Source organism: Gorilla gorilla, chromosome X (assembly GCF_029281585.2).
Source record: "Gorilla gorilla gorilla isolate KB3781 chromosome X, NHGRI_mGorGor1-v2.1_pri, whole genome shotgun sequence".
In the NCBI taxonomy this organism is placed as follows: domain Eukaryota; kingdom Metazoa; phylum Chordata; class Mammalia; order Primates; family Hominidae; genus Gorilla; species Gorilla gorilla.
Genome location: NC_073247.2, coordinates 125819245 through 125841553, shown reverse-complemented (window position 1 = coordinate 125841553; position 22309 = coordinate 125819245). Strand labels below are relative to the sequence as shown.

Below are 22309 nucleotides of genomic sequence, written 5' to 3'. Positions count from 1 at the left end.
CTGCCCTGGGTCCATTCTGTCCCTCCCTTTGGCTAAGTGGCCAAGAGACTTAGGGTCAACAAGACTTACATCCAACTAATTGTTCTAGGTGAGATAGAAATGGACGTGGACAGGCATTTATTACCCCTTAAAATTATTATTATTTTTTAAAGTAGAAAGCCAACAAACCAAAAGCCAAAGGAGAGGTTACAAAATTTACTTTTTTTTTTTTTTTTTGAGACAGAGTCTCACTCTGCTGCCCAGGCTGGAGTGCAGTGGTGCAATCTCGGCTCATTGCAACCTCTGCCTCCTGGGTTCAAGTGATTCTCCTGCCTCAGTCTCCCAGGTAGCTTGAACCCAGGAGAAAGAGGTTGCAATGAGCCAAGATCGCACCACTGCACTCCAGCCTGGACAACAGAGTGAGGCTCTGTCTCAGAAAAAAAAAAAAGTAAATTATATTAGCTGGCTAATTTTTGTATTTTTAGTAGAAACGGGATTTCACCATGTTGTCCAGCCTGGTCTCGGACTCCTGGCCTCAAGTGATTCACCCACCTCGGCCTCCCAAAGTGGGATTACAGGCATGAGCCACTGTCCCTGGCCCAAAGCTGGCTTATTTTAAACTTCTATTTGTTGAGTTACTGTAATCTTGGTTTCAGTTACAGACTTATAGCAATTAGCTCTACAAAACACAAGCATTGTTTGGAAAAAATTTTTTTAAAGAAATATATATCTATCTGTACAGTTCATAGCTGGGAGTCTTATACCCAGGAGGCTTTGTCACGGCGTATGTTTATCCTATCAAAAATTATTTTCTTTTCATTCTACAGAAGGAAATTCTTTTTTTTTTTTTTTTAATATGGAGTCTCAGTCTGTTGCCCAGGCTGGAGTACAGTGGTGCCATCTCGGCTCACTGCAACCTCCACCTCCCAGGTTCAAGCAATTCTGCCTCAGCCTCCAGTGTAGCTGGGACTACAGGTGTGCACCACCACGGCCGGCTAATTTTTTGTATGTTTAGTAGAGACGGGATTTCACCGTGTTAGCCAGGATGGTCTCGATCTCCTGACCTCGTGATCCACCTGCCTCATCCTTCCAAAGTGCTGGGATTACAGGCATGAGCCACCGTGCCTGGCCCAGGAGAAGGAAATTCTTAATAGCTGGGGTGGATGCAAAGGTGCCCCATAATAGCTCAAGAAGCAAAGGCCCTTGTTTTACCAGCTGTTTAGGCATCTTTGTACCCAACCTTCATTTGGAGGTTGTGACCCTGACTTAATTATATCCCTCAAAAACCAGCCCTTAAAATCTCATACACCCATTTCTTCTGCAATAGTTCCTGGGCCTACAGGGAGTGTGCTTGTGTAGTCTTAGCAGCTGGGCATTTGCAGTGAATAACAGATCGGACCCAGTGGGAAGCCAAATGAGGGAGATTATCATCTCTGGTCTTCAGAATACCATGATTTGGTTTCCCTGGAAATAAAACAAGGAGAAATAAATAACATTAATAATTTGACAAAGAGTACTTGTGTGTCAGAACAGAAAAATGAATCTATTCCATGAGGGCATCAGCTAAAACCATGAAGAAGAATTATAATCTGTCATCCTTCAGAGGATTATTGTAGCCAAGAAATAATTCATGGTTCACTCTGCACTGGAAAACAAAAATCAGGGCTAAAATCTAGTAACAAATGTTATACACTTTTCTTTTGAAACAATTTCTCTCTCTCTAGCCCTCTTTTTCTATTAAAGAGAAATTGTAATACTAGCAGTTCGTATGCAACACAAGTATTAGGCTTATTATAGTTTGCCTTGTCAAAGCAAACTAAATATGGCCTGAGAAGGACTCCATACTTCTATATTTGAGTCCTTGAGAATGAACTGTAACCTAGCTGAATAGTCAGACAAAGTTGAAAACCTAACTTAATAGTATATACCTGTAACAATTGCTGAGTGTTGGCCAAACTCAGTGGACATACTTCAACCATTCATAGACTGCTGAATGTTCAAACTGCGTTCAAATAAGGCAAACGCTGAGCTGCAACCAATCTCACTATTTCTGTACCTCACATCTGATTCCTGTACGTCACTTTACCTTTTTTGTCTATAAATTTTTTCTGACCACGAGGCACCCCTGGAGTTTCTGTGAATCTGCTGTGATTCTGGGGTCTGCCTGATTCACGAATTGTTCATTGCTCAATTAAACTCCTTTAAGTTTAATTTGGCTGAAGTTTTTCTTTTATCAGCCTGATTATTCACATAAAGTGCAGCAAGAATTGATTGATTATATAGGCTCCTTTTAAGTTGGCTTTGCTGGAACTTTACCTAAAAATATACTATTTTAGTCAAAGTCTTGGTAAAACGATCAGTGTCTCCAATTGTTCTGTTCTAAAAGACTCTTACTAAACGTATGCAAATAACTATATTGTCATAAAGTAACTGCAAATTTTGGGGAACTCAAATAGAAAAGTAAATTTGCTTGCATAAACATACTTCACCCAAATGCTCTAAACTACAAATAACTTTAAAAAATTATGTTGAGAAGGCCGGGCGTGGTGGCTTACGCCAGTAATCCAGCATTTTGGGAGGCCGAGGTGAGGGGATCACGAGGTCAGGAGATCGAGACCATCCTGGCTAACACGGTGAAACCCCGTCTCTACTAAAAACACAAAAAATTAACCAGGCGTGGTGGCAGGCACCTGTAGTCCCAGCTACTTGGGAGGCTGAGGCAGGAGAATGGCGTGAACCGGGCAGGCGGAGCTTGCAGTGAGCCGAGATCGTGCCACTGCACTCCAGCCTGGGCGACAGAGAGAGACTCCATCTCAAAAAAAAAAAAAAAAAAAAAATTATGTTGAGAAAAAAAAAGAAAATAAAATTGTATCAAGAAAGAAAAAAATGTTTTTTGATTTTTCTTTAATCAGAGCAGCAGCCTTTCAAACAAGATGTTTGTTCACCTTGGAACTGCCATTCAGAAGCCAAACAGCTCATGAGGGCTGTCTCTATTAGGCACTGTAGAATCTAGTAGCTCCTCACATAGTTAGAATCAGTCCTAGGGAATAAAAGAGGCTCCCTGTCCATGAGTATCTCCTCCTTGTATCCCGAGTGATATGGTTTGCCTGTGTCCCCATCCAAGTCTCATCTTGAATTCCCACGTGTTGTGGGAGAGAACTGGTAGGAGGTAATTGAATTACGGGGGCGAGTCTTTCCTGTGTTATTCTCATGATAGTGAATAAGTCTCATGAGACCTGATGGTTTTAAAATTGGGAGTTTCTCTGCACAAACCCTCTTCTTTGTCTGCTGCCATTTTGTTTATTTGTTTGTTTTTGTTTTGCCATGTGAGATGTGCCTTTCACCTTCCTGCATGATTGTGAGGCCTCCCTAGCCACATGGAACTGTGAGTGCATTTAACCTCTTTCTTTTGTCCAGTTTTGGGCATGTCTTTATCAGCAGTGTGAAAATGGACTAATACACTCAAGTACCAAGATCCTATGTAAGCTATTTTCATTTTATCATGAAACTCTTCGCACAGCATTACTTCCATCAGCATAGGAGTAGCTTCAGTTAACATTCCATAGCAAGGCAGTAAATGCCCCTCAAGTGGAAATTCTCTAGTCCAGTCATTGTTATTGGGAAGTACTCACAGTCTTTTGCCATAAGCCCCAATTAATGCTCCACAAAAGGCTATGAAGTAGTAGAGGATTTGTCCTGACTAGCACTCCAGCTTTTACCCTACAGATTGTGGGCTCAGGTAATCTTACTAGTTCCCATTTAGCAATGTCCGATTCATATTTCTCAAAGAGCAGATTTAAATGCTTTCAATTTTATAGTACTAGATAGGGGAAACATCCCCCAGTTAGATACAATACCTATTTTCATAAGACGTTTAGGTAGAGTCACAACTACCTTACGTAAAGTCTGCTTAAACATGTCAAATTTCATAATTCTATTAACTTGTACATTTTTTGTTTGTTTTTGTTTTGTTTTGTTTTGTTTTGAGATGGAGTCTCACTCTGTCACCCAGGCTGGAGTTCAGTGGTGGGATCTCAGCTCACTGCAACCTCCGCCTCCTGGGTTCATGCCATTCTCCTGCCTCAGCCTCCCAAGTAGCTGGGATTACAGGCGCCTGCCACAGCGCCCGGATAATTTTTGTATTTTTAGTAGAGATGGGGCTTCACCATGTTGGCCAGGTTGGTCTCAAACTCCTGAGGTGGGTGATACCTGCCTCAGCCTCCCAAAGTGCTGGGATTACAGGAGTGAGCCACCGCGCCTGGCCAACTTGTATGTTTTTTGTGTTCAGAACTTAAAAGGTCCCAGGAGCTTTTCTTTTCTACCCCCAGACCGTATTACCTCTTCTGGTGAAAAAGGGTTTCATTTCCCAGCAAAGAGTTGAGCCAAGGTATTCAGATTCTTTTGTCAATTTTTATTTTAATTTGCATCAGCATTGCTCCATGCAATGTTAAATTTCTCTTGATAACCTTTGCCTTCTGATTTTTTTTTCTTAGTTTTCCAATCTGGGGCAAATAGTGAATAACCATCCAAAAATTTCTATCACTCTTCTGGGGCAAGCATTTTGACTCCCTTTTTCCTTTCCCTTTTTTTTTTGATAATTACTCCCAATGTTTTATTAAGCATCTGTAAGGCCCATGAGGGACACAAATTTGATAAGGCTTCTCAAACAGTCATATGATTCTGTGAAAGAGGCGTCCATGTAAAAGGGGCCCCCTGAACCCCAAGATATACCATGACCTGGGGTATAGGCATATTCAGTAGGAGAATATCTGATGTAGGCAATAATTCAGAGATCGTTAAGTGTATTAGTCTTCTCCAGAGGGGCAGAACCAATGGGATTTATTTATATATAAAAGGAGTTTATTAGAATTGGCTCAAAAGATTACAAGGTGAAGTCCCACAATAGGCTGTCTGCAAGCTAGGGAAAGAGAGAAGCTGGTAGTGTGGCTCAGTCCAAGTCCAAAAGCCTCAAAGCCAGTGAAGCCAATAGTGAAGCCCTCAGTCAGAGGCCGAAGGCCCAAGAACCACTGGGAGGCTGCTGGTGCAAGTCCCAGAGTCCAAAGGCAGAAGAACCTGGAGTCTGATGACCAAGGACATGAGTGGAAGATAGCATTCTGCACGGGAAGAGAGAGAGCTCGGAGAGTCAGCAAACTGCTTATTTTTTCTTCCCCCTGCTTTTTTCTAGCCATATGGCAGTTAATTGGATGGTAACCATAGACATTGAGAGTAGGTCTTTTCTCTCAGTCCACTGAATCAAATGTCAGTCTCCTCTGGCAACACCCTCAGAGGCATATCCAGAAACAACACTTTACCAGCCACCTAGACATCTTTCAATCTAGTCAAGTCGACACCTACTATTAACCATCATACTAGGCTTTATTTCCTGAAGGACACACATTTTATGGTTTGTTTTTCCTCAAAGAAAGAGGGAGTATATTTGCATGCAAGAAGGATAATGAGCCAAATATTTTGAACTGGAAGGGTGAACTGGTAGGTTTCACTCGCGTCCCTGTGAAGAGACCACCAAACAGGCTTTGTGTGAGCAACAAGGCTGTTTATTTCACCTGGGTGCAGGCGGGCTGAGTCCAAAAAGAGAGTCAGCGAAGGGAGATAGGGGTGGGGCTGTTTTATAGGATTTGGGTAGGTAAAGGAAAAAGGGGGGTTGTTCTCTGGTGGGCAGGAGTGGGGGTCACAAGGTGCTCAGTAGGGGAGTTTTTGAGCCAGGAGAAGGAATTTCACAAGATAATGTCATCAGTTAAGTCAGGAACAGGCCATTTTCACTTCTTTTGTGGTGGAATGTCATCAATTAAGGCAGGAACCAGCCATCTGGATGTGTACGTGCAGGTCACAGGGGATATGATGGCTTAGCTTGGGCTCAGAGGACTGACAGTAGACATTTATGCTGCTTGACAAATATGTCAGTTCTTTTTTCCTTTCAGGTATATATTCACTTCAAATAAGATGTGGCCTTGCTCTGGATAATTCTGGCTTACCATGGCTAAAACATAGCTCCAGTGCATAATACCATGCCTGATGCACACACACACCCCTACACACACTCACACATGTACTTCATAAATGTTTGTTGACTGAATTAGTAAAATCATGAATTTGAGAGTTGACTCTCTATATTTGTGAACGTTTAGAATGTTAGGGGGTGGCAAATCCATACAGGTCTGCAGCAACCTCCGTTCTTACCTCCTCAGAAAAAGAATTCCACTGAGTGGCATAAGGCAGAAAAAGAGACCGAGGCAAGTTTGAGAGTAACAGTGGAAGGTTATTAAAAAGCTTTAGAGCAGGAAAAGAAAGGAAAGTGCACTTGGAAGGGACCCAACCGAGTGACTTGAAGGACAAGTGCCCCGTTTCACCTTGACCCTAAGTTGATCCTAAGACTTTATATGCTGGCCCACTTCCGGCATCTTGAGCCCCTTTCCCTTCATTCTTCTTTAAGGGTGAGCTGCCTGCATACACAGTGGCCTCCTTACACTTGGGAGGTGAGCATGTGCAGTGTGTTTAGGAAGTTGTATGCATGCCCACCTGAAGCTTTCTTCCCTTTGCCAGTGGAATGCCCCCGGAAGGTCATGCTCTACCATTTTGTCTCTTAATGCACATGCCCAGGCTCACTCGCCCAATTCCTGAAATGTTATTGGAAGCTGGTTACAAATTTCAAGTGTTTTTACCTTTTCGGGAAACTGCCTCTCCCTGGTGCCTGTGATCAATTATCACTTTAGTTTGACAACTGTGGACCATCAGGAGATTACCTCTCCCTGGCACTAGTTGCCAATTATGACTTTTAGAGAGGCAGTGTGATAACTGCCGAACCATCACCTGATGGTCACGTGACATTCCTGGTGGGTAGGTTGGGGGAGCCCTATCCTGCCCCACTCATGCCTGGCTGGTTACCTACTGTAACAAGAACACAGAAGATAATATTCACTTTGTGACTCAAACTCATAACAAAATCAGAGTCCCTTCTAGTGCAATCTGTATCTTTATCTCTCTCAGTCCCTTCTAGTTTAACCTATATGTCATGGTTTGATCCTTGGAAAGGCTCTAGTCAAATAATATTGGTTGCCAACTGCAATGTTTTTAAATGGTTGTAAACTTTTTTTCCTTTTTTTCATCAATTCCATTTGTGAATTAAAATTATTTGTGGGTCGGGCACTGTGGCTCATGCCTGTAATCACTTTGGGAGGCTGAGGCAGGCAGATCACTTGAGGCCAGGAGTCCGAGACCAGCCTGGCCAGCACGGCAAAACTCCATCTCTACTGAAAAAACACAAAAATTAGCCAGGTATGGTGGTGCATGCCTGTAGTCCCAGCTACTCTGGAGGCCGAGGCACTAGAGTCACTTGAACCTGAGAAGTGGAGGTTGCAGTGAGCCGAGATCGTGCCACTGCACTCCAGCCTGGTGACAGAGTGAGGCTGTGTCTCAAAAAGTAAAAAAAAAATAAAAATAAATAAGTATTTGTGAAACCATCGTGCATTCATTTCTTCAAAAAACATTTATTGGGAGCCCATTATATGCTAGGTAGGCATTGTTCAAAGAACTGGAGTATATAGCAATGAACAAGACAAAATCTTTGCTTTCAATGAGTTTCTATTCTAGAGGTAGGGGAAAACAACAATATAAAAGGAAAATATACATGATTAAAAATTGTCTTATGAAGGCAAGATAGCTAGGGCAATGACAAAGAATAATAGAATGGACTTATTTTTTTCTGGCTAATACAAAAGAGAATTTATTGTTCTTAGAACTGAAAAACAAATCAAGGGGAGGGTCTTATCTTAGGCATGTTTTGACATAGGGCTTAAATGATGACTAACACTTGTATTGTACATGCCAAATGGTGGGTGCTCTCTGCAGCATTTAACATGATTCACCTGATCCTCATTATCAACTCCATGAGTAGGTATTATGACAATTCCGACTTCACAGATGAGGAAACTGACGCACAGAGACTAATGTCTAAAGTGACTACATTAGTAAATAACAAAACAATTCAAACCCAAGCCATCTGGCAGAAAGGACCTCATTTAAATGGAATGTCAGCAGGGAGTATTAAGCTAGGCCTTTTTGGCAGAAAAATCAGTAGTCTTTTACTAGTGAAAATGAAAGTACTAAAGGTCTTTTTGTATTTATTTCCTTTCAACAAAAGGAAATTTACATTATTCCTATATTAACATTGACTTTCATTTTGATAGACCTTCTTGAGCAAGAAAGAAATGGGTGAAATAATATTCATGGTGCCATAAAATATGCATAAATAATTCTGGGTATTCTGCAGACAGTGTGCCTTAAGCATAAATGTTATGGTTGAGAACCACTGATATAAACAGACTGATTTTAGAGTTTTACAGTCTTTTCCATATTTGTTTTGTTGCATTGTAGAGTTAAAACACTTTTTAAAAAAATATTTAGAGCATTCTTAGTGTTGGGCTTCTAAACATTGCTGCCTTTTCTTAGTATTTTAGAATTTATTTATTTATTTATTTATTTATTTATTTATTTATTTTTTGAGGCGGAGTCTCGCTCTGTCACCCAGGCTGGAGTGCAGTGGCGCGATCTTGGCTCATTGCAAGCTCTGCCTCCCGAGTTCGTGCCATTCTCCTGCCTCAGCCTCCGGGGTAGCTGGGACTACAGGCGCCCGCCACCACGCCCAGCTAATTTTTTGTAGTTTTAGTAGAGATGGGGTTTCACCGTGTTAGCCAGGATGGTCTCGATCTCCTGACCTCGTGATCCACCCGCCTCGGCCTCCCAAAGTGCTGGGATTACAGGCTTGAGCCACCGCGCCCGGCTATAATTTATTATAATTTATTATTATTATTTTGAGACAGAGTCTCACTCTGTTGCCCAGGAGTGCAGTGGTGGGATCTTGGCTCACTGCAACCTCTGCCTCCCAGGCTCAAGTGATCCTCCCACCTCAGCATCCTAAGTAGCTGGGACAACAGATGGGCGCCACCATGCACAGGAAATATTTGTATTTTTTGTAGAGATGGGGTTTTGCCATGTGGCCCCAGGCTGGTCTCCCACCCCTAGGCTCAAGTAATTCACCTCCCAAAGTGCCAGGATTATAGGCATGAGCCACTGTGCCAGGCCCCCTCACTGTAAGGTCCTCTGAGCAGGCTGCACCATGGTCAAGCCATCGTGACCCCTGTGACCCACACGTACACATCCAGAAGGTTTCCTGGAGCCAGAAAGTCTGAGACGACAGGAAAAGCACAAAAGAAGAAAAACAGCTAGTTCCTGTCTTAGTCCATTAGCCAAGCTTGCAACATTCTATCATTGTAACATGCTCTACCTTAACTGATCAATCAACCTCGTGACCCCTCCCACCCCTGCCGGCAAAAAACAGCCCCCATTGTAACTTTCCACAGCTTACCCCTAACCTAGAAAACTAGCTCCAATCCCACCACCCTCCGCTGACTCCCTTTTCAGACTCAGCCTGCTCCCACCTGGGTGAATAAACAGCCTTGTTGCTCACACTTAGCCGGTTCAGGTTGTGTCTTCAATTAGACGCGCGAATAACGCTTGCTTTTTTTTTTTTTTTAAGAGCTGGAGAGATAGTAGGCTTTTCGGCCTGAGGATGGGGTCCTTGCCAGGGACCTGCCCTCTTCTGCCCAAAAATTTCCCTGCCTCCTGTCCCTATCATCATTATTATTATTATTATTATGGAGTCTTTCTCTGTCACCCAGGCTGGAGTACAGTGGCACAATCTGGGCTCACTGCCACCTCTGCCTCCCAGGTTCAAGCAATTCTCCTGCCTCAGCCTCCCTAGTAGCTGGAATTACAGGCGTGCACCACCACGTCCAGCTAATTTTTGTATTTTTAGTAGAGACGGAGTTTCACCATGTTGGCCAGGCTGGTCTTGAACTCCTGACCTCAGATGATCCACCCACCTCGGCCCCCTAAAATTCTGGGATTACAGGCGTGAGCTACCTAGCCTGGTCTCATTATTATTTTTTGAGACAGAGTCTCACTGTGTTGGCCAGGCTGGAGTTCAGTGGCATGATCTCGACTCACTGTAACCTCTGCCTCCCAGGCTCAAATGATTCTCCTACCTCAGCCTCTCAAGTAGCTGGGTCTAGAGGTGGGTGTCACCACTCCCAGCTAATATAGTTCCTCAAGACTGCCCGTTATTTCACATGCTGATCACAAGTGTAGGCCTCCAGTACCTCTGACTGACTGGCTGTAAATTGCAGGTTCCCACCACCCCCTCCTCAGGTTCAATCATTTGCTAGTGCAGCTCAGAAAACTCAGGAAAGTGCTTTACTTGCTATTACTCTTTTATTTTATTTTATTTTATTTATTTTATTTTATTTTATTTGAGACGGAGTTTCACTCTTGTCATCCAGGCTGGAGTGCAATGGCATGATCTCGGCTCACTGCAACCTCTGCCTTCCAGATTCAAGTGATTCTCCTGCCTCAGCCGCCCAACTAGCTGGAATTACAGGCGCCCACCACCACGCCTGGCTAATTTTTGTATTTTTACTAGAGACGGGGTTTCGCCATGTTTGCCAGTCTGGTCTCAAACCCCTGACCTCAGGTGATCCACCCCCTCGGCCTCCCAAAGTGGTGGGATTACAGGCATGAGCCACCACGCTTGGCCTACTCATTTATTTTAAAAGAGTACAACTCGGGCCAGGTGCGGTGGCTCCCGCCTGTAGTCCCAGCACTTTGGGAAGCCAAGGCAGGTGGATCACCTGAGGTCAGGAGTTCAAGACCAGCCTGGCCAACATAGTGAAACCCCATCTCTACTAAAAATACAAAAAATTAGCCCGGCACCGTGGTGCACACCTGAATCCCAGCTACTCAGGAGGTGGAGACAGGAGAATCGCTTGAACCCAGGAGGCGGAGGTTGCAGTGAGCCGAGATTGCACCATTGCACTCCAGCCTGGGTGGCAGAGTGAGATTTTTGTCTCAAAAAAAAAAAAAAAAAAGAATACAACTCAAGAGTATTCAGACAAAAGAGATACACAGGACAAGGTAAGGGGGAAGGGGCATGGAGCTTCCATGCCCTATTTAGGTGTACCATCTTCCTAGTACCTCCAATGTTCAGCAACTCAGAAGCTCTCTGAACCCTGTCATTTGGGATATTATTGGTATGCTTCATTACATAGGCATGATTAACTAAATTATTGGCCATTAGTGATTAACTCAACCTTCAGATCTTCTCCCCTTTCTGGAGTTCAGGGGATGGGGCTGAAAGTTTCAGTCCTCTCATCACAAGGTTGTTTCCCTGGCAATTGGCCTTCATCCTGAGGCAGCTCAGGAGGCCCCAGCCATCAGTCATCTTATTAGCATACAAAAAGACACTTATAACTTCAGAGAATGCAAGGGCTTTCGGAGCTGTAAGCCAGGAAATGGGGATAAAGACCAAATTTATATTTCTTATAATGTCACAATATCACAAGTATTTTAAAATTTCTTTGAGTTATTTTAAGTTTTTATTAGTTGCTATTGTCTTCTTATATTAATAAGAGAAATAAAACGAAATAGTGGTAAAGTGTTGGGACGGTGAAAATTTTGGGGGGTGGTATGGAGAGATAATTGGCGATGTTTCTCAGGGCTGCTTTGAGCGGGATTGGGGCGGCTTGGGAATTTAGAGTGGGAGAGATTAAGCTGAAGGAAGATTTTGTGGTAAGGGGTGATATTGTGGGGTTGTTAGAAGAAACATTTGTCATGTAGAATTATTGGTGATGGCCTGGATACGGTTTTGTATGGATTGAAAAACTAAACGGAATAAGAGAAGGAGAAATACAAGTATTAAAGGACTAAGAATTGGGAGAACTTAGGACATCTAATTAGAGAGTGCTTAAAGAGGTTCAGCATAGCCTTGCCAGGAAAGATTATTTATTTACTTTAAGAGTTAAGAGTGGCAGTTTGGGGATAGCACCAGGAGATATCAGCTGCAATGGCTTGGAGAAACAGTGTAAACCGGCAGTGTAAACAAGAGCAGGGCATGTATGAGTAGTTGAGAACGGTGAATAGGAGTATGACTGGACAGAAGATAGTAGGGATGACAAGTTTTTTGGGGCACAGTCTAAGTTTGTCTGGTATTTGGGATGAGACTGGGGCCTAATAAAAAGGAGCATCTATACAGGAGCTTAAATGGGCTGTACTTCGTAGCATTCTGAGGACAGGCCTGACTTCTGAGAAGGGAAAGTGGTATAAGTATTGTCTAGTCTTTTTTAAGTTGGTGGCTGAGCTTGGTGAGGTGTGTTTTTAAAAGACTTTTAGTCCATTCTACTTTTCCTGAAGACTGAGGACTGTAAGGGATATAAAGGTTTCACTGAATACTAAGAGCCTGAAAAAGTGCTTGGCTGATTTGACTAATAAAGGCTGGTCTGTTATCAGACTGTAGAGAGGTGGGAAGGCTAAACTGAGGAATTTTGTCTGACAGAAGGGAAGAAATGACTGTGGTGGCCTTCTCAGACCTTGTAGGAAAAGCCTCTACTTATCTAATGAAAGTGTCTACTTAGACTAAGAGGTATTTTAGTTATCCGACTCAGGGCATGTTGAGTAAAGCTAATTTGCCAGTCCTGGGCGGGGGCAAATCTTTGAGCTTGATGTGTTGGGAAGGGAGGGGGCCTGAAGAATCCCTGAGGAGTAGTAGAATAGCAGATGGAACACTGAGAAGTTATTTCCTTGAGGATAGATTTCCACGATGGAAAGGAAATGAGAGGTTTTAAGAGGTGGGCTAGTGGCTTGTACTATAGCATAGCCTGCCTTTGCTGGTGTGTGGTGATTAGTCCTGGTGGAACTGCCATCAATAAACTAAGTGTGATCAGGGTGAGGAACAGGAAAGGAGGAAATATGGGGAAATGGGGTGAATGTAAGGTGGATCAGAGAGATGCAGTCATGAGGGTCAGGTGTGGTATCTGGAATCATGTGGGAGGCCGGACTGAAGTCTGGGCCAGGAACAATGGTAATTGTGGGAGACTCAACAAAGAGTGAGTATAGCTGAAGGAGCTGGGGAGCAGAAAGTATATGCGTCAGGTGTGAGGAAGAAAATAGATTTTGGAAGTTATGAGAAATGTAGAGAGTGAGTTGAGTATAGTTTGTGATTTTTAGAGCCTCTAAAAGTATTAAGGCGGCAGCAGCTGCTGCATGGGGACATGATGGCCAGCCTAAAACAGTAAGGTCAAGTTGTTTGGACAAAGGCTACAGGACACGATCTTGGTCCTTGTGTAAGAATTCTGACTGCACAGCCTTGCACTTCAGCTGTGTGTAATGAAAAGGGTTGGGATGAGTCAGGGAGAGCTAGGGTGGGGGCAGTCTTTAAAGCTGTCTTCAAGGAATGGAAAGAGGAGTGGGGAAAGGATTTAGGATCTATGGGGTCAGCTAGGTTTCTTTTTGTGAGTTTATATAATGGTTTTGTTAGGATGGCAAAACTAGGTATCTAAAGGTGAAAGTATCTAACTATGCCTAGGAAGGAAAGGAGTTGTTTTGTAGAAGGGATTGAGGTTTGGGAGATTAGTCGGACACGATCAGCAGGGAGAGCACATGTGTTTTTACGAGAATTATGCTGAGATGGGTAACAGATGAGGAAGAAATTTGGGCTTGACTGAAGTAATGGGGGCCGTCTGTGAAGCTCTGCAGCAGTACAGCCTAGGTAATTTGCTGAGCCTGATGGGTGTCAGGGTCAGTCTAAGTGAAAGCGAAGAGAGGCTAGGATGAAGGGTGCAAAGGAATAGTAAAGAAAGCTTGTTTGAGATCCAGAACAGAATAATGGATTGTGGAGGGAGGTATTGAGGATAGGAGAGTATATGGATTTGGCACCACGGGGTGGATAGGCAAAACAATTTGGTTGATAAGGTGCAGATCTTGAACTAACCTGTAAGTCTTGTCTGCTTTTAGGACAGGTAAAATGGGGAAATTGTAAGGAGAGTTTATAGGCTTTAAAAGGCCATGCTGTAACAGGCGAGTGATAACAGACTTTAATCTTTTTAAAGCGTGCTGTGGGATGGGATATTGGCATTGAGCGAGGTAAGGGTGATTAGGTTTCAATGAGATGGTAAGGGGTGCATGATCGGTCACTAAGGCGGGAGTAGAGGTATCTTATACTTGTGGGTTAAGGTGGAGGGTACAACAGGAGGATGCAAAGGAGGCTTTGGATTGGGAAGAAGGGCGGCAATGAGATGTAGCTGTAGTCTAGGAATAGTCAGGGAAGCAGATAATTTAGTTAAAGTGTCTCAGCCTAATAAGGGAACTGGGCAGTTGAGGATGACTAAAAAGGAGTGCTTAAAAGAGTATTGTCTAAGTTGGCACCAGAGTTGGGGAGTTTTAAGAGGTTTAGAAGCCTGGCTGTCAATACCCACAACAGTTATGGAGGCAAGGGAAACAGGCCTTTGAAAAGAAGGTAATGTGGAGTGGGTAGCCTGCGTACTGATTAAGAAGGGGACGGGCTTACCTTCCACTGTGAGAGTTACTTAAAGCTTGGCGTCTGTGATGGTCTACAGGGCTTCTGAGGTGATCGGGTAGCGTCAGCCTTCCGCCGCTAAGCCGAGAAGATCTGGGAAGGAGTCAGTCAGAGAGCCTTGGGCCAGAGATCCAGGGGCTCTGGGAGTGGCTGCCAGGTGAGTTGAACAGTCCGATTTCTAGTGGGGTCCTGCACAGATGGGACACGGCTTAGGAGGAATCCTGGGCTGCGGGCATTCCTTGGCCTGGTGGCCAGATTTCTGGCACTTGTAGCAAGCTCCTGGGGGAGGCGGTTCTGGAGGAACGCCTGGCCACTGTGGTTTAGGCGTTTGGAAGTTCTTGTGTGCTGGAGATGTGGCTGGGGTTTGTCTCACAGTGGAGGCAAGGAATTGCAACTTAGAAATATGTTGCTACTTGGCTGCCTCTACTTTATTATTGTACACTTTGAAGGCGAGGTTAATTAAGTCCTGTTGTGGGGTTTGAGGACTAGAATTTAATTTTTGGAGTTTTATTTAATGTCGAGAGCAGATTGGATAATAAAATGTATATTGAGAATAGTACAGCCTTTTGACCTTTTAGGGTCTAGGGCTGTAAAGCATCTCAGGGTTGCTGCTAAACGAGACATGAACTGGGCTGGATTTTTATATTTGATGAAAAAGAGCCTAAACGCTATCTGATTTGGGATAAAGGAAAAGAAGCATTAACCTCGACTATGTCTTTAGCTCCAGCCACCTTTTTAAGAGTAAATTGCTGGGCAGGTGGGGGAGGGCTAGTCACAGAACGAAACTGTAAGCCGGACCGGGTATGAGGAGGGGAGGTGATAAAAGGATTATAGGGTGGAGGAGCGGAGGCTTAGGAAGAATTGGGACTTAGCTCGGCCTGGCGAGGAGGGGAGAGGTCAGATAGGTCTGTAGAAAAGGAAGATTAGAAAGACTTAGCGACGCTTGGGGTTGGTACTGAGGGGACAGGCGGGAGGGAAAGAAAGAAAATTTGGGACGAGTTGTATTGGGAACAGAGACTAGGGAGGGCCTGATGTATAAAATACCTGGACGTCAGGCACCTCAAACCATTTGCCTATTTTACGACAAGAATTATTTAGATCTTGTAGGATGGAAAAATTGAAAGTGCCGTTTTCTGGCTATTTGGAACTACTGTTGAGTTTGTATTGGGGTCAAGTGGCATTTCAGAAGAAAATAAGACGCACAGATTTTAGGTCAGGTGAGAGTTGAAGAGGTTTTAAGTTCTTAAGAACACAGGCTAAGGGAGAAGAAGGAGGAATGGAAGGTGGAAGCTTGCCTATAGTGAAGGAGGCAAGCCCAGAGAAAAGAGAGTAGAGACACGGAGAAGGGGTGGGGGGGTTCTTGCCTTCCAGAAAAGCAGAGAAGGGGTTGGGGTGCAGAGATAAGAGGTCGGGGCGTGGAAATAAGGGATCAGGGCGCAGAGATAAGAGGTCCGGGCACGCAAATAAGGGATCGGGGCATAGAGATAAGAGGTCAGGGTTCTTGCCTCTCCTCCAGAAAAGCAGGACTTGCTGCTAAGGGTGAAGGAGAAGGGGTTGAGGTGTTCTTGCCTCTCCTCCAGAAAAGCAGGACTTGTCGCTAAGGGTGAAGGAGAAGGGGTTGAGGGGTTCTTGCCTTTCCTTTAGAAAAGCGGGACTTGCCGCTAAGGGTGAAGTACCAAGGCAGGCGTCCTTGCGTGGTCTGACACCTCTGAAACCTGAGTAAATAATCAGAGAGGCGTTCCTGTAATGATTAAACACCAAGGGAAGGCTGCCTTCCCCAGTCCGTGACCGGTGCCAGAGTTTTGGGTCCATGGATAAAACGTGTCTCCTTTGTCTCTACTAGAAAATGAAAGGAATTGAAATTAAGAGAAGGGAGAGATTGAAGTGTGGCACCAAGATTGAAAGGAGAAAGAGGTTGAGGGATAGTGAGGGAGGTTGGAGAAGAGGGTAAAAAGAGGCCGCTTACTGGATTTGAAATTGGTGAGATGTTTCTTGGGCTGGTCGGTCTGAGGACCTGAGGTCGTAGGTGGATCTTTCTCACGGAGCAAAGAGCAGGAGGACAGGGGATTGATCTCCTAAGGGAGGTCCCCCGATTCGAGTCACGGCGCCAAATTTCACTCGTGTCCGTGTGAAGAGACCACCAAACAGGCTTTGTGTGAGCAACAAGGCTGTTTATTTCACCTGGGTGCAGGCAGGCTGAGTCTGAAAAGAGAGCGAAGGGAGATGGGGTGGGGCCGCTTTATAGGATTTGGGTAGGTAAAGGAAAAAGGGGGGTTGTTCTCTGGTGGGCAGGAGTGGGGGTCACAAGGTGCTCAGTAGGGGAGCTTTTGAGCCAGGATGAGCCAGGAGAAGGAATTTCACAAGGTAATGTCATCAGTTAAGGCAGGAACAGGCCATTTTCATTGCTTTTGTGGTGGAATGTCATCAATTAAGGCAGGAACCGGCCATCTGGATGTGTAGGTGCAGGTCACAGGGGATATGATGGCTTAGCTTGGGCTCAGAGGCCTGACAGCTATGTCCTAGATCTTGGAATGTTTTCACATTGATTTTATTGCACAAACTGATAGTCTTTCCTGATTAGATCTCTGATAATGCATTTTAAATCATTTAATAACATTTTACACCTTTAGACATTTTAAAACAAAGGGTTTAGACATTTTTAAACTGTTACCATTAACTCTGATTGATACAATTGAGAGTCAGAAGAAAGTAAGCCATATATCAAGCAATACAATCATTATCATTGAATCAAAAACAACCCAGTTGCAACAGGTGTATTAGCTCTACAATTGTTCTCGAAATAATAAATAATTTACTGTGTTATTTGCAAATATATCAATGGCCTAAATGTGGAAAAATGTAATTCCCAGAAAACAGAAAAACAACTCAGCAAAGATCCCATTTCAACTACCAAGGCTTATCCCCATGCTTACATGCTTATTTTGCGTATTAAGGAGATTTTCACTAAGCTTACTTGATAGCTAAAGTTCTCCAAACAAAATGAAATGCTAGATTGAATTAACAATAGATTATTTCTTCTTAATTAACAGTACGAATAGAGTATGTCTTCTTCTGACTAGAGTTAATAAAGACAAGATGACTCATATTAAAACAATGGTACTAAATATTAAACACTTATTTTATTTCTCTCAACCTCCAATCACGAGCCCCCAGTTAAATGCATTAAGGAATTTTATTTATTTATTTATTTATTTATTTATTTATTTTGAGACGGAGTTTCGCTCTGTCCCCAGGCTGGAGTGCAGTGGCGTGATCTCGGCTCACGGCAAGCTCCACCTCCCGGGTTCATGCCATTCTCCTGCCTCAGTAGCTGGGACTACAGGCGCCTGCCACCATGCCTGGCTAATTTTTTGTATTTTTAGTAGAGACAGGGTTTCACCGTGTTAGCCAGGATGGTCTTGATCTCCTGACCTCATGCTCCGCCTGCCTCAGACTCCCAAAGTGCTGGGATTACAGGCGTGAGCCCCCGCGCCCGCCCCGCATTAAGGAATTTTAAGGGCATCAATCTTATTTCACCAGGGTAGATAAATAAGATATATTTATAATCTCAGGTATCAAAGACTATAGCCAAATATTTTTATAATAATAAGCTCAGATAGACTTGGAAATTGAAGCGATAGTCTCAGAAAAAAAAAAAATTATGGGGCCAAGGAAAAGCTTCCCCTCTGCCTTTTGAAGGGTAGCTGAAAATAAACAGATTAATAGGAAAAAAAAGTCATACTAAATTAACTTAACATCCATAGCATGGAGAAATTGCGAGAGAATGATTACCGAATAACCCAATGTGGTACAGTTGCTTGTATACCTTTCATAGAAGAGAGGGGAAATGGGGAACGTAGGCAATTCTTTTGAGGAGTAGTAAATAGTTATTAAAGAGAATGAATAGAGCCAGGATACATAAATTTACTTGTAAATGGTTCTGTTTAGAATTTGAATGAGCCAGAGAGGCAGACATTATCTTGCAGAAAAAGTCAGTTCTTGTGGTTGCATTCCTCAGTCTTCCTTCTTAAGATAGATAATGAGATGTGAGCTAGAGGAAGGTAATTGTGGTTTTTTTTTTTTTGAAGGGTCCAGTTTTAAGGCAGATGAGGGAATATCAGAGTAAAGCCTCATTCTGTGCTTTGGGAGAGTAAGAAGGCTGAGAAACAGGAGGTTGGGGAGGGAGTGGTCAGAGATACCTTAAGGCTTCCTCAGTTCAGCATATTAAGTGCCATATTTTAGGATATCATTTTCTGAGCCTCAACACAGTTTAGAAATAATTGGAAACTTACAACACTCCTACCATTAAGATTTTGAGCCTAATTTCCTTTTCATTGACTGACATAACTAATAGAAGCTGGCAGAAGTGAAATTCTGGGATTTTTCAGCTTTTATTTTTTAAGATGTGTTTTCTGGTCCCTTTTCTCTTTCTTTTCCTTCCACAACTCCTATGATGCAACGGATTGTTCTCTTGGTGGTATCCTGTTCAGGCTTTCTCCATAACTTTTTTAGTTCATTCCTTTTATTTATTATCTCTAGGATTTTTGTCTGGTGGTTTTTTATTTCTACTTCTTTGTCAAACTTCATGTACTATTTTCCAAATTTCAATAAATTTTTATCCGCATATTTTTGTAGTTCACTGTACTTCTTTATGTGTATCAATCTGAATTTTTTTTTTTTTTTTTTTTTTACCATTTTATAGATCTCCATTTTTCTGGAGTCCATGATTAGAGATTTATTCATATTTTTTGGAGGTGTCATGATTCCTTGATTCTCCATAATCTCAGTGTCCTTGCATCGTTGTTTGTGTATTTGAGGAGTCAGCCCCCTCTTCTGGCCCTTATAGATAGTCTTTGGCAGAGATGGGCTTTCACTGTTTAGTCTAGCCTGTGATTCTAGAAGAACAAACTGGTTTTTTCCATGCAGTTGGCTGGGCCACTGCCTTTACTCTGATGTCAAATGGGGCTGCTGGATGGGCTCCACTGTCCGGTAGGACCACTGGCTGGGCTCTGTTATCAGGTGGAGATACTAGCTGGGTATAGCAATGTCTTCTACTCAGGCTGGTCATAACGTGTATTTCCTGTCTGGGCAATTCCACTATTTGGGACCTACAGTTGGGCAGGACTGCAGGCTGGGCTCCAAGATTAAGTAGAGATGCTGTTTGAGATGTGTGAGACCAAGGGCTATGCCCCTTAGAACTGCCGCATGATTGAGGATTGCCTCCCTGTCAGTGTGGAGTCATGGGGTGGGCTTTTGGCTGAGGCGAGTGGCTGTTTGACCTCCCAAGTCAAGCTGGTCCAGCCCCCTTGCCTCTTCAGAATGCATGGAGGTGGAAGTCTACCTTCCGGGACAGGGTTGTTGAGTGAACTTTTTGGCTAAATGAATCTGCTGCCTGACTTCCCAGGTCAAGTTGATCTAACCTTTTTCTTTCCCCAAAATGTGCAGAAGTAGGAGTCTTCCTTCCTGGGCAAAGTCATTGGTTGGGCTCATTGGTTGAGTGGAGCTGCTACTTGACTTTGCAGGTTAAGCCAGCCTGGTCCTTTAAATTCTCCAAAATGAACAGAGGTGGGAGTCTCTTTGCCTGGGTGGGGTCATTAGGGTAGGCTCTGAGGCTGGGTATGGAGACTAGTAATCTAGGTACTCAAACTAGGTTAAACTTCCCACTGTGCTTCTGAAGACAACCAAACTGGCTTAGCTTTGCAGGTAGGCTATGAGGTTGGCTAGTGTCTATGATCTGGTGCCACAGTTGGCAGGAACATGAAGGTACTACCAAGATTTGTGTGCTGGTCACGATCTCTGGCTCTTTTCTCTGTTTCTACCTGATCTTGGGTGGTTTAAGTGTGCTGTTTACCCTAGTGTTTTCAGTGAGGTGAGACAAGTCAGCTTCCTGGGAAGCATATCAAGGTGCTAGGGATGCCAGATGACTGCCTCCCATTCTGTTTTCCCCTGTATAAACTGTGGGCCCAGGGAAATCCTCTCTGTCCAACACTGTACTGACTTGAGGTTGTGGAGGGGCGGGGCATCAAGGTCAGAGTAAGATCATTCTTTCTATCTTTTGCATTTGGCTTTTATTCTGTTCTGTGGACCACACGGGTTTCTCAGGCTTGCTTTCATGTACTGAGTTTTCAAAAGGATGCTCTAGTCTTTGGATAGTTGATAATTGAACTTTCTGTGAGGAGGAGTGGATCTTGAGACTTCCTTACAGGGGTGAGGATTATGGTGTGAGAATTTCTCCAGTTTTCCTACTGGTTTCAATGTGGGTGGTTTTGCACTCACTCACAGTGCAGGAGCCTCTCAACTATCTTCTGCATTTCCCACAAAGAGAATTGATCTGTGTATTACTGTTGAATCATTGTATCCTTGGGGCAAGAAGAGTCTAGGGCTTTTTTTTCCATCATCTTGTCGAGGGCACTCCTAGGAACACCTACTGTTGAAGGCCTGCTTTTCTACTTATGTAAGGAATCTGCTTATTTATGATTACACTGCTGTAAATATCATGTGAAGATGCATTTGAACCACAGAAGAGAGATTCCTACCAGAGTGCAGTCTTCTAGATGTCACTGCCAAGGCATCAGGCAAGTGAACGAAGCTGTCTTGGATCCTCCAGACTTGCTCAGCCATCAGCTGAATGCCACTGAATGGCCCCAATTGACACCATGTGTAGTAGATAATTCACTCAGTTAAGCACTTGAGAATTCCTAACTTAAAAAAAAAAACCTTAGCTATAAAAAAGGGTTATTCTTTAGCCACCATGTTTTGGGGTAGTTTGTGTCAACAACAGCAGACAGAGGCTGAGACTTTACACTACTTGTAAACTGACAGAATGAGAGAAGACCTGGGTCAGAGACAAAGGACTTTGTTACAGAAAAAGGAGTCCTCAGAGCTTCATATTGATTCATACAGGATCTCCATGCCACCCATGTCCCACTGCGGCAACCCAAAGGGCCCATGGTAGATGCCTATGTATGCAGTGGATTTTTTTTTTTTCCAGGAGAGTAATACTGAGCTTTGAAATGTTAACACTTTTATAGAAAGCAGAAGTGAGCCTGCTCTTTGTTTGGAAGGAGATGATTCCTCATCCTTAGAGTTTCTTTGTACAAATGCAGCCCCAAGAAATGGTCCAGGTAGAGAGTGATGAAAGCTTGGCAATTTTATATACCCAGTGAGAATGTGCATAGATGGACATGGTGGATTTTTTTCCCCAACAGATTATTAAAACAGCATGCTTCATTTCCAGTTAAACATTTATCATTGTAAAACAAGAGCATCACCTGCTCCCTGGGTAGTGAGAAGTAAATTAAGTACAGTTATTTGTGTGGAATCTCATAGGAAAAATAAATATTGCATGATAGAGATTTCCTATTTGTTTGCAAAATTTTTGGTCTCATGTTTAAATAAACCAAAACACCCTTCTCATTCATGGCGGGCTTCATTTTTGCTTCCCTTTTCCTCTTGTTAACATTTATACTAAACTAGTGCTCTTTAAGATGCTCTTAGTTTCATAATGGGGTTAATGGAGTGTGTGAATGCCCTGAAATTGTGCATAAAATATTATGTATATCCATCTATACATTTCTTTCCTGGGAGAGATAATACATAGTTCTTATCAGATTTTCAAAGAAATATTTGATCTAGCAAGGCTAAAAATAGTAAAGATATAGAAGAATTCACTATTTTGTGATTATCCAACCAAGAGATTTATCTTTAAAGCCATAAAAATGCCTCATTCACTATCTGTAATAAAAACAAACTGAATTTCAAATCTTGAACTTTGGTAAAATAGTAGTAGTATTTCTAAGAGAATACAATCGATGTGTTTTCTCTAGACTATATTAGGTTGGTGCAAATGTAATTGAGGTTTTTGCCATTGAAAGTAATGGCAAAACAATGTGATTACTTTTGCACCAA

General features: G+C 43.2%; 1 long non-coding RNA gene across 1 annotated transcript; it reads right to left on the bottom strand.

Annotated features, from left to right (window-relative positions):
- Window positions 1-811: 811 nt before the first annotated feature.
- Window positions 812-16673, bottom strand: LOC115932358 (uncharacterized). Its single transcript, XR_004068646.3, has 3 exons — window positions 16368-16673; window positions 14393-14590; window positions 812-1443 (listed from the first exon to the last, which is right to left on the bottom strand). It is a non-coding gene; the product is annotated as an uncharacterized lncRNA (long non-coding RNA).
- Between the last annotated feature and the right edge of the window lie 5636 nt (window positions 16674-22309).